This window comes from Lissotriton vulgaris, chromosome 2_1 (genome assembly GCF_964263255.1).
Source record: "Lissotriton vulgaris chromosome 2_1, aLisVul1.2, whole genome shotgun sequence".
Lineage (NCBI taxonomy): Eukaryota > Metazoa > Chordata > Amphibia > Caudata > Salamandridae > Lissotriton > Lissotriton vulgaris.
The window spans coordinates 565,139,485-565,156,321 of record NC_141687.1 but is presented as its reverse complement, the minus strand read 5'-3'; positions in this window follow the sequence as shown (position 1 = coordinate 565,156,321).

Below are 16,837 nucleotides of genomic sequence, written 5' to 3'. Positions count from 1 at the left end.
AAGTTTTAAAAATTTGGCAGAAGATATTTAATCACATCGTGAGTGCTTGCAATACTACATGGTTGTGTGTGTTTAATGGAGCAGCTCTTTGTTTCTTACATTGTACAACAAATAAAACTGGTGCAATGAAAGATTGTTAAAACAGATTAAACTGTAAGTGCATGCTTACAGAATAGTACCAGGTAAGTGAAGCACGAGTCTACATTTTCAACTTTGTGCTAGGTCGATCTATCAAGCTAATTTCCCATCAAAGATTATCAATCTATCCATAAGAGTTGGCATCATTTTACTAACACCAACGTCTAGGTTAAGAGATACCAAGGTTCTTAGATTATTTTCCAAACAGTAGCATGTGAGCAACATGAGTAGCCTCCAGCATAGTATTTAAATCAAAGTGACTACCAATTACTTCTGTCACATACTGTTTTTACATAAATGTTGACATGTTGGCATGAGACCCAGGGGGCCTTCCAAAATTAGTGCCTGCAAGTCAGGTGACACCCTTATCTGGCAGGTGAGATTTTGGAGTGTCAGACAGGGTGATACATGTGTTAAGGATTGTGTTATTCATGATATCCTATATATTTTCAGAGAACAAGGGAGACCCAATGGGTGCCTAGGGACCTTGGGTAATCAATTATTATGAAAAACAGTGGTCCATAGGATTGAGTTTTCACAAAGACAAAATAGAAATATAGACTCAAATCAGTACTATATTGGCAAGATTTTCAGTACCCAGCCGGGCCTGAATTTTTATTTTCAAATATAAGTAAATTTTAAAAGACCATCAAGAACGTCTAATATAGCAGTTAATAGGGTACAAGCCTGTACCTATCCAAAAGTACACTCAAGAAAAATTCAAGAGTAGGAAGAGAGCAAGAAAAAAGAAGGTAGAGAATATCAGGCAAAAAAAGCTGCGGAGCCAATTGTCCCTTGCATCAATAACAGATTAGCACTGCAAGTTCAGACAACCAATTCATGTAACATTATAAGCACAATGGACAGGTTACATAATCGGAATGAGTGTCGACGGCGTTTCGATCCCCGGCTCCTAGTGAACTGGGATCATCATCAGGACAGTAAAAATGTATTGCCTGTATGTGCTTTCTTTACAACCTGTTAGGAATTACAATTTACAGAAATGGGAAAAAGAAGAAAAAGGGAGAAGAAAATTCTGTTTAAATACAGCACTATTTACAGGAAAATGCACGTGGTGTTCATTTTTGTCATGCCATTGTGATCAAAACGTCCTTTAGTGTTCAAAACACATGCTTTATCTAGGAAAGTGCAAGAGCCGTTTAAGGCAAAGCCGAATCGGGAAATAATACCGTGAGCATTTAACCGCTACCATCGTTGCGCCTATTAGAACAAACGTGACTATATGTGTCGCTTTCAAGGAAAGTGGTGAAGCCGTGTGTGGCGCTGATTCTGTGTCTGGCAATAAGTGAAAGTAAAACCTTTCCTGATCGTGGCGGCGGTGGCTAAGGTGCTAGGGTGGTAAAATCATGCATAACGATTGCCTGGTTTCTTTGCATGCCTCTTAACATGGACATACTGATACCATAATGATAATTGAAGGCGCACCTTGTAGGTATTTTGCATCAGCCTTCTAGTGGTTATAGGGATAGTTGAATCGAAGGGCTGGTACCTACAGTAAACAAAACAAATTAGCCAAAGGTGCTGGTAAAATATGCTAATAGTGAGAGCAGGGGGAAACATAACGTTACCTCGGTGTCCTATTAGGTGGGTTTTGGGGGTGCTGCCATACTTTTCTATCATAAAGTTGATGAAGATTCCAATTATTCTTGGAACTTTGGTCGTGTGTATTCCGTAATGGGCATATACACAGGGACTCGAGGGTCTGCAATTAAACGGGGATTAGAGCGTTAGGGCAAAGGAATACTGATGGCCCATAGTATTGACGCGCAGTGGGTGGGAGGGAGGTCGAGAGCCCTTACCTTGGCGAGGAGACAATAGTCCTGGTACTCGCGGTCCGGTTTGGCAGCAGGCGGTGTGCACAATGGTAACGCGCCGGCTTCACGAAGATGCGGAAGTCAGCCCGTGCTCCACCGCGTGTGATTAAATAAACAGTGAAGAGGGAGTGAGCGCAAAGGGAGGAGAAGTGTCCCCGTGGCGGCCATCTTAACATGGTGTTTGTTTACTCACGTTAGGTGCAAGTGCTCGTTGTCATGCAATGTGCTGAGATTACAGAGCAATTTCAATTTCAATTTACAGGGCAAAACGAATTACATAATAAGAAATTCTGCCGCCTTATCATCACTCCGCTCGTTGTCATGCAATGTGCTGGGATTACAGCGCAATTTTCAATAACAGAGCAAAACGAATTACATGATGAGAAATTCTGCAGCTTTTTCATCACCCCGCATTAGGCTCAGCATGTACACTTTTTCAGTTTTGGAAAGCATGATTTAGAATTTCAAGGGCAGACAGCATTATGTTAGAACACATCATACATTAAGCTATTGAGCAATATATTGGCAACAATCCGGAAATTTTTGACACTGTCATAAGTCAAAGTCTGGCAATTCATAGCAGTCCTGCCCAATCCTCAGTCCGGTTGAGACCATTCCGGATTGTGTCCAGAAGCAAAATACATTTCAGTTCCTCTTTGTTTAGGAGTTGAGCCATACAACCACCTCTCTGTGGTAACCTTAGTGCCTTTAGCACAGTCCATTTTAAGTCATTTTCTGTGTGTTTGGCACTGGCAAAATGTTCCACGAGCGGTGCATTCTGGGTTTGACAACGGATGCGGCTCTTGTGCTGGCAGATCCTTGTTTTCACCTTCTGCGATGTTTGACCCACATACATTTTCATACATGGACACTGAACCAAGTAAATAACATTACAGGTGTTACAATTAGAAAGTGAAGAGCTGGTAAAAGTGATATTATTAAATACCCTGGTTTTCCCTTCAATGGTTATCTCACATACACTACAGCTGCCACATTTCACATGTCCTACAACGGGGGACAGACCCCATATGCTTTCAAGTGTAGAGGATTGAGCGGGGCTTGGCAGTGCTGCTCGGACTAGATGGTCCTTCAGATTTTTGCTCTTTTTAAAAAGCAAATAAAGGGCGCTCAATTTCTAGTATGCCCGCATTAATGACAGGCCAGTGATGGAGTATCATCTTTCTCATTTTGTTTGACACGGGAGAAAAAGTGGTTACACAAGCTATTCTCTCCTGTGGGGTCTTAGCGGTGGGTGTCAGTAAGGTTTCTCTAGGTCTATACCAAGCCCTTTTGAGGGCATTTTTAACAATCCGCCTCGGGTAGCCCCTGCTTTTTAGTTTTTCTGCTAGGATGGCACCTTCTTTGAAATAATCCTGCCTACAAGAGCAATTTCTCCTGATTCGCAGGAACTGAGAGAATGGGAGGGAATCCCGTAGTGCTCTAGGATGGTTGCTGGAATAATCTAAAAGTGTATTCCGCTCTGTAGTTTTTCTGAACAAGCGTGTCAGGAGAACTCCCTCTTGATGGAAGATGGAAAGGTCTAGGAAATCGATGGAGGTCTTATTTGAGGTTAAGGTAAAGTGAAGACCACAGCAGTTGTTATCCATCCAGTGTTGGAAATGGCGCAGATCATTGACTTCGCATCTCCAGATCATGAATATGTCGTCAATGTATCTACGCCATAGTACAATTCCTGGATAGAATGGATTAGATGGGCAAAGTATCACCTCCTTTTCAATTTCATTCATGAAAAGTATAGCCAAGTTTGGGGCAAAAATAGCCCCCATACTGGTGCCCTTGATCTGCTGGTAAAAGAGGCCATTAAATGTGAAGAAGTTTTTTGTTAGGCAGATTTCAAGCAACTGTAGAATAAAAGATGTTGGAATTGCGTGAGGGCGGGGACGTGTGTCTAGAGTTTTTTGAATCACCTTCAGGGCCGCTATCTGAGGGATATTGGTATAAAGTGACTCCACGTCCATGGTACAGAGCGTGTCAGTCACTGGATTAAAAGGCAAGTTTTCAACTAGTGAGATCATGGCCATGGAGTCTCTGACATAACAGGGTGTGGAGGGGACAAACTCCTTTATAAAGAAGTCAATAAAGGCTCCTAATGGCTCTAAAATAGAGCCACAAGCTGATACAATCGGCCGTCCAGGTGGTGCAGTAAGGCTCTTATGGATTTTTGGGAGAGTATATATCACTGGTGTTCTTGGGCTTTTGATATTTAGATAATTAAACTCTTTTTTAGATAAGAAACCTTCTCTCATTGCGTCCGTGGTAATATTCCTTATTAATTCCTGAATTTCCTTTGTAGGATTGGATGCTAGCCTTTGATAGTGTTCCCTATTGTCTAGCTGCCTTTGTATTTCAGCGGTATAGGACTCGAGATCCTGAAGAACGATTCCACCGCCCTTGTCTGCACTCTTGATGATCAGAGAATTGTTCATTTTGAGAGTGGTAATTGCCTGTTTTTCTCTTAGCGTGATATTGTATGGGATGAAGCTGCGGGTGTTTTGTAAGGTGGAGAGATCTTTTAAAAAAGATGGTCTTAAAAGATCTCTCCACCTTACAAAACACCCGCAGCTTCATCCCATACAATATCACGCTAAGAGAAAAACAGGCAATTACCACTCTCAAAATGAACAATTCTCTGATCATCAAGAGTGCAGACAAGGGCGGTGGAATCGTTCTTCAGGATCTCCAGTCCTATACCGCTGAAATACAAAGGCAGCTAGACAATAGGGAACACTATCAAAGGCTAGCATCCAATCCTACAAAGGAAATTCAGGAATTAATAAGGAATATTACCACGGACGCAATGAGAGAAGGTTTCTTATCTAAAAAAGAGTTTAATTATCTAAATATCAAAAGCCCAAGAACACCAGTGATATATACTCTCCCAAAAATCCATAAGAGCCTTACTGCACCACCTGGACGGCCGATTGTATCAGCTTGTGGCTCTATTTTAGAGCCATTAGGAGCCTTTATTGACTTCTTTATAAAGGAGTTTGTCCCCTCCACACCCTGTTATGTCAGAGACTCCATGGCCATGATCTCACTAGTTGAAAACTTGCCTTTTAATCCAGTGACTGACACGCTCTGTACCATGGACGTGGAGTCACTTTATACCAATATCCCTCAGATAGCGGCCCTGAAGGTGATTCAAAAAACTCTAGACACACGTCCCCGCCCTCACGCAATTCCAACATCTTTTATTCTACAGTTGCTTGAAATCTGCCTAACAAAAAACTTCTTCACATTTAATGGCCTCTTTTACCAGCAGATCAAGGGCACCAGTATGGGGGCTATTTTTGCCCCAAACTTGGCTATACTTTTCATGAATGAAATTGAAAAGGAGGTGATACTTTGCCCATCTAATCCATTCTATCCAGGAATTGTACTATGGCGTAGATACATTGACGACATATTCATGATCTGGAGATGCGAAGTCAATGATCTGCGCCATTTCCAACACTGGATGGATAACAACTGCTGTGGTCTTCACTTTACCTTAACCTCAAATAAGACCTCCATCGATTTCCTAGACCTTTCCATCTTCCATCAAGAGGGAGTTCTCCTGACACGCTTGTTCAGAAAAACTACAGAGCGGAATACACTTTTAGATTATTCCAGCAACCATCCTAGAGCACTACGGGATTCCCTCCCATTCTCTCAGTTCCTGCGAATCAGGAGAAATTGCTCTTGTAGGCAGGATTATTTCAAAGAAGGTGCCATCCTAGCAGAAAAACTAAAAAGCAGGGGCTACCCGAGGCGGATTGTTAAAAATGCCCTCAAAAGGGCTTGGTATAGACCTAGAGAAACCTTACTGACACCCACCGCTAAGACCCCACAGGAGAGAATAGCTTGTGTAACCACTTTTTCTCCTGTGTCAAACAAAATGAGAAAGATGATACTCCATCACTGGCCTGTCATTAATGCGGGCATACTAGAAATTGAGCGCCCTTTATTTGCTTTTAAAAAGAGCAAAAATCTGAAGGACCATCTAGTCCGAGCAGCACTGCCAAGCCCCGCTCAATCCTCTACACTTGAAAGCATATGGGGTCTGTCCCCCGTTGAAGGACATGTGAAATGTGGCAGCTGTAGTGTATGTGAGATAACCATTGAAGGGAAAACCAGGGTATTTAATAATATCACTTTTACCAGCTCTTCACTTTCTAATTGTAACACCTGTAATGTTATTTACTTGGTTCAGTGTCCATGTATGAAAATGTATGTGGGTCAAACATCGCAGAAGGTGAAAACAAGGATCTGCCAGCACAAGAGCCGCATCCGTTGTCAAACCCAGAATGCACCGCTCGTGGAACATTTTGCCAGTGCCAAACACACAGAAAATGACTTAAAATGGACTGTGCTAAAGGCACTAAGGTTACCACAGAGAGGTGGTTGTATGGCTCAACTCCTAAACAAAGAGGAACTGAAATGTATTTTGCTTCTGGACACAATCCGGAATGGTCTCAACCGGGCTGAGGATTGGGCAGGACTGCTATGAATTGCCAGACTTTGACTTATGACAGTGTCAAAAATTTCCGGATTGTTGCCAATATATTGCTCAATAGCTTAATGTATGATGTGTTCTAACATAATGCTGTCTGCCCTTGAAATTCTAAATCATGCTTTCCAAAACTGAAAAAGTGTACATGCTGAGCCTAATGCGGGGTGATGAAAAAGCTGCAGAATTTCTCATCATGTAATTCGTTTTGCTCTGTTATTGAAAATTGCTCTGTAATCCCAGCACATTGCATGACAACGAGCGGAGTGATGATAAGGCGGCAGAATTTCTTATTATGTAATTCGTTTTGCCCTGTAAATTGAAATTGAAATTGCTCTGTAATCTCAGCACATTGCATGACAACGAGCACTTGCACCTAACGTGAGTAAACAAACACCATGTTAAGATGGCCGCCACGGGGACACTTCTCCTCCCTTTGCGCTCACTCCCTCTTCACTGTTTATTTAATCACACGCGGTGGAGCACGGGCTGACTTCCGCATCTTCGTGAAGCCGGCGCGTTACCATTGTGCACACCGCCTGCTGCCAAACCGGACCGCGAGTACCAGGACTATTGTCTCCTCGCCAAGGTAAGGGCTCTCGACCTCCCTCCCACCCACTGCGCGTCAATACTATGGGCCATCAGTATTCCTTTGCCCTAACGCTCTAATCCCCGTTTAATTGCAGACCCTCGAGTCCCTGTGTATATGCCCATTACGGAATACACACGACCAAAGTTCCAAGAATAATTGGAATCTTCATCAACTTTATGATAGAAAAGTATGGCAGCACCCCCAAAACCCACCTAATAGGACACCGAGGTAACGTTATGTTTCCCCCTGCTCTCACTATTAGCATATTTTACCAGCACCTTTGGCTAATTTGTTTTGTTTACTCTAGGTACCAGCCCTTCGATTCAACTATCCCTATAACCACTAGAAGGCTGATGCAAAATACCTACAAGGTGCGCCTTCAATTATCATTATGGTATCAGTATGTCCATGTTAAGAGGCATGCAAAGAAACCAGGCAATCGTTATGCATGATTTTACCACCCTAGCACCTTAGCCACCGCCGCCACGATCAGGAAAGGTTTTACTTTCACTTATTGCCAGACACAGAATCAGCGCCACACACGGCTTCACCACTTTCCTTGAAAGCGACACATATAGTCACGTTCGTTCTAATAGGCGCAACGATGGTAGCGGTTAAATGCTCACGGTATTATTTCCCGATTCGGCTTTGCCTTAAACGGCTCTTGCACTTTCCTAGATAAAGCATGTGTTTTGAACACTAAAGGACGTTTTGATCACAATGGCATGACAAAAATGAACACCACGTGCATTTTCCTGTAAATAGTGCTGTATTTAAACAGAATTTTCTTCTCCCTTTTTCTTCTTTTTCCCATTTCTGTAAATTGTAATTCCTAACAGGTTGTAAAGAAAGCACATACAGGCAATACATTTTTACTGTCCTGATGATGATCCCAGTTCACTAGGAGCCGGGGATCGAAACGCCGTCGACACTCATTCCGATTATGTAACCTGTCCATTGTGCTTATAATGTTACATGAATTGGTTGTCTGAACTTGCAGTGCTAATCTGTTATTGATGCAAGGGACAATTGGCTCCGCAGCTTTTTTTGCCTGATATTCTCTACCTTCTTTTTTCTTGCTCTCTTCCTACTCTTGAATTTTTCTTGAGTGTACTTTTGGATAGGTACAGGCTTGTACCCTATTAACTGCTATATTAGACCTTCTTGATGGTCTTTTAAAATTTACTTATATTTGAAAATAAAAATTCAGGCCCGGCTGGGTACTGAAAATCTTGCCAATATAGTACTGATTTGAGTCTATATTTCTATTTTGTCTTTGTGAAAACTCAATCCTATGGACCACTGTTTTTCATAATAATTCATGATATCCTGACACCCTTCTGATGAACTCAACATGAATTGGAACCCAACTGAAACCCACCACTAAAGATGAGGAAAAGGATGTTGAGCACCACAGACTAACCCTGGGCGTAGTGTGCGGAGTGGGTCTACGCGGAGCTACGCGAAGTGGGCACAAAACTACGCGCACTCCGCGTAGCCCCACTACGCGCCACCCGCCTCCCTCCCGCCCTCCCTAAATACTTAAAAAAAAAATAGAAAGCTTTTAAATAAAAACACTTACCTGGTCCGCCGCGTCCCCGGGGCTCCCTCTCGCCGTCCCGTGATTCGCGCCGCCACCGATTCAGATACTAATGCGCATGTGCGGGCGCCCGCGCATGCGCATTTCTCGTGAGAAATGCGCATGCGCGACCGCCCGCGCATGCGCATTAGTATCCGAAATGGCGGCGCGAATCCAGGGACGGCGAGAGGGAGCCCCAGGGACGCTGCGGACAAAGTAAGTGTTTTTAACCGCTTCGCCGCGGCGGCTTTTCCCGCTGTGCGCGGCATTTTCAAAAATGCCGCGTTACATGACGAGCCCAGCTCGTCATCCGCCCACGGCAGGTAAGGGTGATGACGAGCTGGGCTCGTCATCCGCCTCGAAGGGGTTAAAAGCTTTCTATCCTTTTATTTAAGTATTTAGGGAGGGCGGGAGGGAGGCGGGTGGCGGCCGGCTACGCACCGTCTGCGGAGCACGCGTAGTGCCGCCTGGCTACACCCGCTACGCAAAATGCGTAGGAGACGGCACTACGCGCACTCCGTGCACGGAGCGTAGCTGGCCGCTCACCCTTACCACAGACCTGCTCCATCTCAAGACAGCTATGTTACCCAGGTACCCGGCACTGAAGACAATCATCCCAGTCAGAACTTGATTCATTAGCCGCTGGAAGGAAGTAGGGGCATTCTTGAGTCCAAAGGACATTACCTTAAATTGGGAGTGGCCCTCTGTCGTAGAGAATGATGTTCTCTCTTTGCCCCCTCAGTTAGGGCATTCTACCAGTATCCTGAAGGGAGGTCAAAAGTAGTTAAGATACTGGGGTGGCACCCAGGATGGGCGGCCATGCGAACCAAAGCAACTGGGCTGGGCCAGAGACCACTGGAGTGCTCAATACCTTCCAACAGTGGCATTTTGTAGACTTCTTCCTTAATGCTAAGAAACTGGAATACCCCTGCACACTCCTAGCAATTATAAACAGTCAAAAAGTGTTGACTTCTAGTGAGCTCGGACAAATCTTAGCAATTAAACAGTTAATAATTGATATATCTTCAAGTCTTTCGGTGGTGGGTGGTGTCTTTAATGTTCAAAACAAATAAACCAGTCGACACGTGTTTTGCCGCGTTATGGGACAATCTTCCCGCAACTACTCAGGGCTACGAAAGCTGTGGGCAAGAATAGGAAGTCGCTCTATCGGTGATATTTCCAACCCGACAGGGCTCTGGACTCAGTGCTGACCTAGGTTGACACTTCTTGGAGGGGTATAGGGAGGGTTTTCCCCTCTGCCCCTTTTTGCACCTCACATCTAACAGTGAATTAGTTGAATCTACTGTGACAAATGTTAAGCAGTGCGCCCCTTCCAAGTAAATAACCCTTTCCAAGCCAATGCACTTCTTCCCTAATGCTGTTGTCACTTTTTCTGACAGTCTATGGATTTTTTTGACAGGTGGACTGTCACCACTGTCTATGTCATGGGTACACAGGTGAATAATCCCAGGGGCGAGGGAGACCAGGGATGCAAACTGTCCCAAGAACTTGGTGACAGTCCCTCCGCTGTTCTGGGGTCAGGGTAGGATAGAGATTGAAATATTCCACTAATCCTGCTTCTTTTTGGGATGAACAGGAGGATAGGACTAGGCTCACTCCCCCCTTACACTCCTTCAGTTGACACCAGTAGCATTGTGACCTCAGAACTCCTATAGTGTGGCTTGAGGTGATTGATATGGGGTACCTAACCTTAGAGGGCACCTGAGGGACTTGAGGTCCACAAGGTAGGGGGACTCCCCCTTCCTCTCTTTCACCTCATAAGACTCTGTGCAACAATCTTGGAGGGTCCGGAGCTCCACTGGCTCCCTTACCCACACTTTCTGGCCAGGCTGAAACTTTAACAGAGTGGCCTTCTGGTCTTAGCAGAGGTTCATACCCTCTAGGCTGGCATCTAGGTTCTCGGATTGATGTAAAAATATGTAAAAATATTTGCATCTGGTTGCGGAAGACCAGCATGTAACTATCCAAATCCTGGGAGGGCGTCTTGAGAATGTGTTCCCATCTCTCCTTAACCAGACTGAGAGGTCTCCTAATTGGGTAGCCATATAGAGGTTCAAAAGGGCTGAACCCAAACTTCCTTCCAGAACACTTCCCTGTAGGCAAAGAGCAGGCATAGTAAGAGGACATTCCAATTTCACATCACAGGCTCAGGCTGGCCCATAATCATGTACATGTGTCTATTTAAATCATTCCACAAATCCATTTTTGGTGGATGGTAGGGTGTGGAGAACTTGTAGGTTATCACACACTCTTCCCACATTGACTTCATATAGACTGATATGATGTTGGTGCTTCTGTCAGACACCATTTCCATGGGGAAACCAACTCGGGAGAAGTGCTGCATCATGGCTCTAGCCACCGCAGGTGGAGAAGCAGTCCTCTGAGGTATTGCATCTGGGTACCTAGCATAGTCCTCCTAAACCAGGATAAACCTGTTGCTGTCCAAAGGCCCAACAATGTTGATGCCCACCCATTCAAAGGGGATGTCCATGACAGGTCAGTGATTCAGAGAAGTGTTCAGCTTTTTCCCTTTCTTCCCACTTGCCTGGCAGGTGGGACAAGTTCTATGCTACATATCTGAGGAAATCTTCATCCTGGGCCAATAAATGTGGTTGACCAGCCTCTCACTGGTCTTGTCCCTGCCCAAAATTGCATTGTTGCTGTTTGTTTCACATTCTCTTTATTGACTGATGTCCGTAATTCATTATTGTTTTTTCCCTTCTTTGTCTTCGCAGGAACCCTTCCTTGTCTGATGTTGTCTTCCCGGTTCCCCGCCCAGCTGACCTTGGTTGTGTTGCCTCACCTACATGGCCCCTTCCCCCCTCGACTTCTTCTCGTCTTCCTTTTTCGTAGGTATGTTTCCCGCTGGTTTTCTGTTCTTTTTGTTTATCGTTTTTGCCCTCTTCCCTTCCCCACGTGTTCCAGTTTCCTTATATGTATAATGATGATGATCTTCTTTTTTCAGGTTGCATTTCCTTTCGTATCTTCTTTCTTCTTCATCTGACCTCCTTACAACTATTTCTACTTTCCACTCTCTCTCCTTTCCTTGCATTCTCTTCCATTTACACTGATCTCCTCTTTTTTTTCCTATGCTTAATCTCTAATATACGCTCATCTTCTCTGTCTTATATCTTTCTTTTCTATCCCTCCTTATTCATGATTTTTTATCTCAATTGTGCTTATGATATATTCTCTGTAACATTGCTATTAATATGTCTTTGAACATAGGAATGTTAAGGGTATTATTTCTCCGATTAAGCGCCAATGCATTTTGTCACATCTTGCCAAATTGAATGTCGATATTGCCTTCCTCCAATAAACTCATCTTTCCAGCAAAACGTAAGAGAGGTTGGGTGGGTGAGGTTTTTATTCACAAGGTGATGGCAAACGTAATGGTGTAGCAATTTTAAAATCTCTCCCTCTCACAATTGTCTCCCAAGATTCAGATGCTAATGGCAGATGGACCCACATCAGACTGTCGCTTAGAGGTGTTCCAATATCCCTCCTTAATGTCTATGCTCCCGCTAATGGTGAACCTCTTTTTTGGGCTGGGTTTTCTAAATGTATCACCCTATTTGTGGATGATCATTTTATCTTAGCAGGAGATTGCAATCATCCTCTAGATCCTTTTATTGATAGGAAATCCGATGCCACTTATGTCCCCAATAAATCGCACAAGCTTTTTACTCAAGCCATTTCCCAACATAAGCTTGTCGATTCCTGGCGGTTGTGCAATCCATCCTCTCGGGAGTTTTCTTTTTACTCCCCTTCCCACCGATCCCAGTCGCGAATTGACTATATTTTTGTATCCCATACCTTAGCTCAAACACTCACCGCTGCTGAAATTGTTCCAATTTTACTCTCGGATCATGCCCCTGTTGTTATCAGTGTGGATGTTCTTTCTAAGACGGATGGGCCCAAAAGATCGCGTTTCAATAATACCCTCCTCCTGGATCCTAAATTCACATCTTCCTTCACTGCCTTTTTGATGAATATTTCCAGTTCAATGATACTCCTTCCCTTCCTAAACACACCCTTTGGGATGCTTTCAAGGCAGCAGCGCTCGACTTTATTATTGGCTATGCTGCAAAGAAACGCAGATCTGCTCGCCTATACACAAAAAACTCCTTTGTGACATTAAGAGATTGGAACATGTCTATTTCACCTCCCATTCAAACTATAGTCTGACAGCCCTGGTCGCTGCCAAGATAAAATTTAACGAGAAATCCACAAAAGATGCCTCCTTGTTTTTGCTAAAATCTAGTGCTAAGTTCTATGGTGGGAAAAACAAGGCTGGGAAAATTCTTGCCAATTACTTGAAGGTCAAACATAACCGATTGAACATTGAATCTATTTATGATACCAATTCTACCTTATAGCATAAGGATGACGATATTCTTACTGAATTCTCCCGTTTCTACAAAACCTTATATGCCTCTGAAACCCAACCCTCACTCCATTCTCTCCCAAAAATTTTCTCTAACATCCAGAAGCCTACACACTTTCCTCTTGACCTCTCCTCTTTGGAGAATGACATTTCACAGAAGGAATTGAATACGGCACTCCAACGCCTCAAACTTAATAAAGCCCCTGGACCAGACGGTTTTATTGTTGAATTTTACCTCCATTTTTCTAAATTGTTAATCCCAAAGCTACATTCTCTCCTCACCACCTTTGTTGATTTAGGTAATTCCTCAGGCACCTTCTCTGATGCGCATATTTGCTTAATACCAAAAGAGGGAAAAGATGTGAAGCATTGCAAAAATTACAGACCCATTTCCCTTGTCAATATTGACTACAAACTCTTTGCCAAAGCATTGGCGGTACGATTGGATCATTTACTTCCAGACCTCCTGGGCGAAGAGCAGTAGGGTTTTGTTAAGGGTCGATACATTACTGACAATACCAGACTTTTATTTAGCATATTGTCAAAATCATCCCGCCTTCAAACTCCCCCTGCAGCAATTGCCTTAGATGCCGAGAAGGTGTTTGATAGGGTCGAATGGCCTTATCTTTTTCATACTCTTGGATGGTTTGGCTTTGAATCGAAATTCGTCTCCCTGATCTCGCTGTTATATTCTCGCCCACGTGCGCCGGTCTTTGCGAATGGTCAGATCTCCTCTTATTTTGACCTTAGTAGAGGTGTACGCCAAGGATGTCCCCTTTCACCTTTCCTTTTCAATCTCGCTTTAGAACCCTTTCTTTCCAGGCTTCGCCAAAATCCCAACATTCATGGCTTTCAAACTGTGGACTCCTCCATTAAGCTTGCTGCCTATGCGGATGATATTTTGCTCTTCATCTCCAGTCCTACAGATTCCATCCAAGCTTTCCTAGAAGAAGTGCGAAATTACTCTTTAATTTCTGGCTATAAGCTCAACTATGATAAGTGCGAGATTTTGCCCCTGACGAAGTTCACCTTCAAACCTGACTTCAGTACTTCCACTTTCACTTGGAGTCCCTCCCATATTAAATATTTAGGCTTGCACAATACTCCCTCCATCTCAGATACCATTTCCCTTTGTATGACCAAGTGCTCTCAGAAACTCTCTGACCTTACTGCTCGTTGGCATCCTTTATATCTATCTTGGTGGGGTCGCCTTGACACCATTAAGATGATGTTATCCCCTATAATCCTTTATATCATCTCTAATATCCCTGCTGCTATCCCAAACAAATTCTTTAAGAAAATTAATTCGATCTTATCCTCTTTTTTGGGGCATAATAAGAAACCTAGAATGTCCCTTACCAGGCTAATTCGCCCTGTCTCTGAAGCTGGAGTCAACTTTCCAGACTTTCCTACCTTTCAGAAGGCCTTTCTGTTACACCAAGCCTCCTTTTGGCTCCAGGATCCAGCATCCCCCTGTCCTTTGTGGACTAAGGTTGAACGCCTTTTCCTTTCCCCATTTTCTTTCACTGAGTATATCTCTTTTTCCCGCAAACCTCTCTCGATCCCTACTCCCATCCATAAATTTACAGTTAAACTTCTCTTAGCTTCTAGTCCCCCTCCCCCTGCGACCATTGCTGCTTTTCTCTCGTCTACCATTTGGCACAACAAATATCTTCTAATTCATAATAGACCCTTTTACTGAAAATGCTGGCAGACTAGAGGATTGCTCTGGATCTCACAGCTGTTCTCACATTCTACTTTTCTACCTTTTCACACTCTTTGTTCTTCCTTTGATTTACCCTCATCCTTTGCCTCCAAATACCTTTTACCTTAAACAGCGGTTATGGAGGTTTACACACGGCTCTTGCATGCATCACCCCCTTCTACTCTTCCTGACCCCACCTCTCAACTCCATTCCTTCCTACATGCTACCCCTAAAGCCTCTACTATTTACAGACATATTGTTGCTCATATCTCTACTAGCCCTAAGTCTAAGGTGGAGGAGCAATGGGAACAGGACCTTGCCGTCTCCTGGCCAGTATCCCTATGGGACAGGATATGGACAAGGGTTCGCAAAACGTCTAGGGCAGCATCCTTGACGCAATCCTTATTCTTCATTTACAACAGATTACTTCTTACTCCTTTTACTCCCAACAGAAGATTTCCTACTGTCTCTGATGCTTGCTGGTCTTGCTATGCACCTCATGCTACTCTGTTTCACATGCTCTTTCTTTGTAAACATGTACATGATTTCTGGTTACAGGTCGGGGCCCAAATTAATGTAATTTTTCATACATGTATCCCCTTATCTCACACTCATATTTTTCTAGGAAGCCTCCCTGTTGGGAGGATACCACGTTACATGTTTGCATTGTTGATTTGCTTTTGGCAGTTGCATTTCAGCAGATTACTGTTAATTGAAAGACTTCCTCTGACATCTCTTTTAAAGCATGGTGGTATAATGTTTGCCATAATCATAGGCTTGATACTGCACTTGTTTTTCCTGCCCAATTGGCAACCAAGCGTGCAGATTTATGGTTTCCTATTACAATGTATTTGGATAATTGTGTAATCCGTTCTTTTTGCCCATGACCTGTTCAGCAGGAGGTTTCCAAACCCCCCTTTCATTCCTATACCTTTCCTGCATTATTATCTGCTTTGTCCTTATTTGCACTTGTTTATGATGTATATCCATTGTACCCCTCATTTTTATACTTACTGCCCATGATACATATTGTGTTTTCTGATTTCTTATAAGCACATCCTGATTATTTTTCCTTGTTTCCCTATTCCTCCCCTTTTTCTTTCCCTTAATCACTTTGCCTTATTGTGTATTGATACCTCCTTTTATGATTAATAAAGCTTTTCTTGAACTAAATAATTAGTTGACAGCAAAATGTCACGAATCCAATTAGCAGACCTGGAGATATGCAATATTAAGAGTTTAGGTAAAAATCAAGTGGTAGAAATCAAAAAGCACCAACTGCAGTTATCTGGTCCCTGGTCAAAGTCATGAGTTCAGGCTGACTGCGATGGAGCATGGGCCGGATACAGGACTGGGTTCCGTCTCCTGGGAAAGTACCCTGTGGCTTGGGAGTCAAGATGCAAAGTCCTTGCATCGGGCTATGTGGGCTGGCATTGAGCGGCCATTGACGAGGAGCAGCCATGCGAAGTGCAGCATGGAGATGCGTCACGCAACAGTTGAATAGATGATGCTGTTGACATAAGATTGAGATGCGAGGCCTTGTGCCATCATCGAGGGAGCCATCAACAAAAGCTTGTGAGGACTTGCACTGTGCTATGTCAGCGCTGAAGGCAAGATGCGTCGCCCTGAGCTTAGTCCATCATGTTGCTGCATCGTCGTTGAAGAAGTCCCTTGGATTGCGGGGCATTGCACTGTGATGTGTCCGCACTTAGGATGAGATGCACTGTTCAGAGTCAGTGCCAGAGGTGAGCTGCGTGACGCTGCATCAAGCTGCAAAGAGTTGCATCAGACCCACTGGTACCATTTAACTTACAGGATCTTGGTGCATGGGATACTACTTTACTAGGGGAATTGCAAGTGCATTAATTGGGGGTAAGACAATTTTACCATGTTTAAATCAGAGAGTACAAACACTTTAGCACTAGTTTGCAAAGGTAAATTGCACAAAGTCCTAAGGCCAACTATAAAAAGATCAGCAAAAATGTGAATATGAAGGCAAAAAGTTTGGGGAATGACTACACTAAAGCTGACAGGTCTTATAAGATGCAACTGCTGATGCCATGATGATGG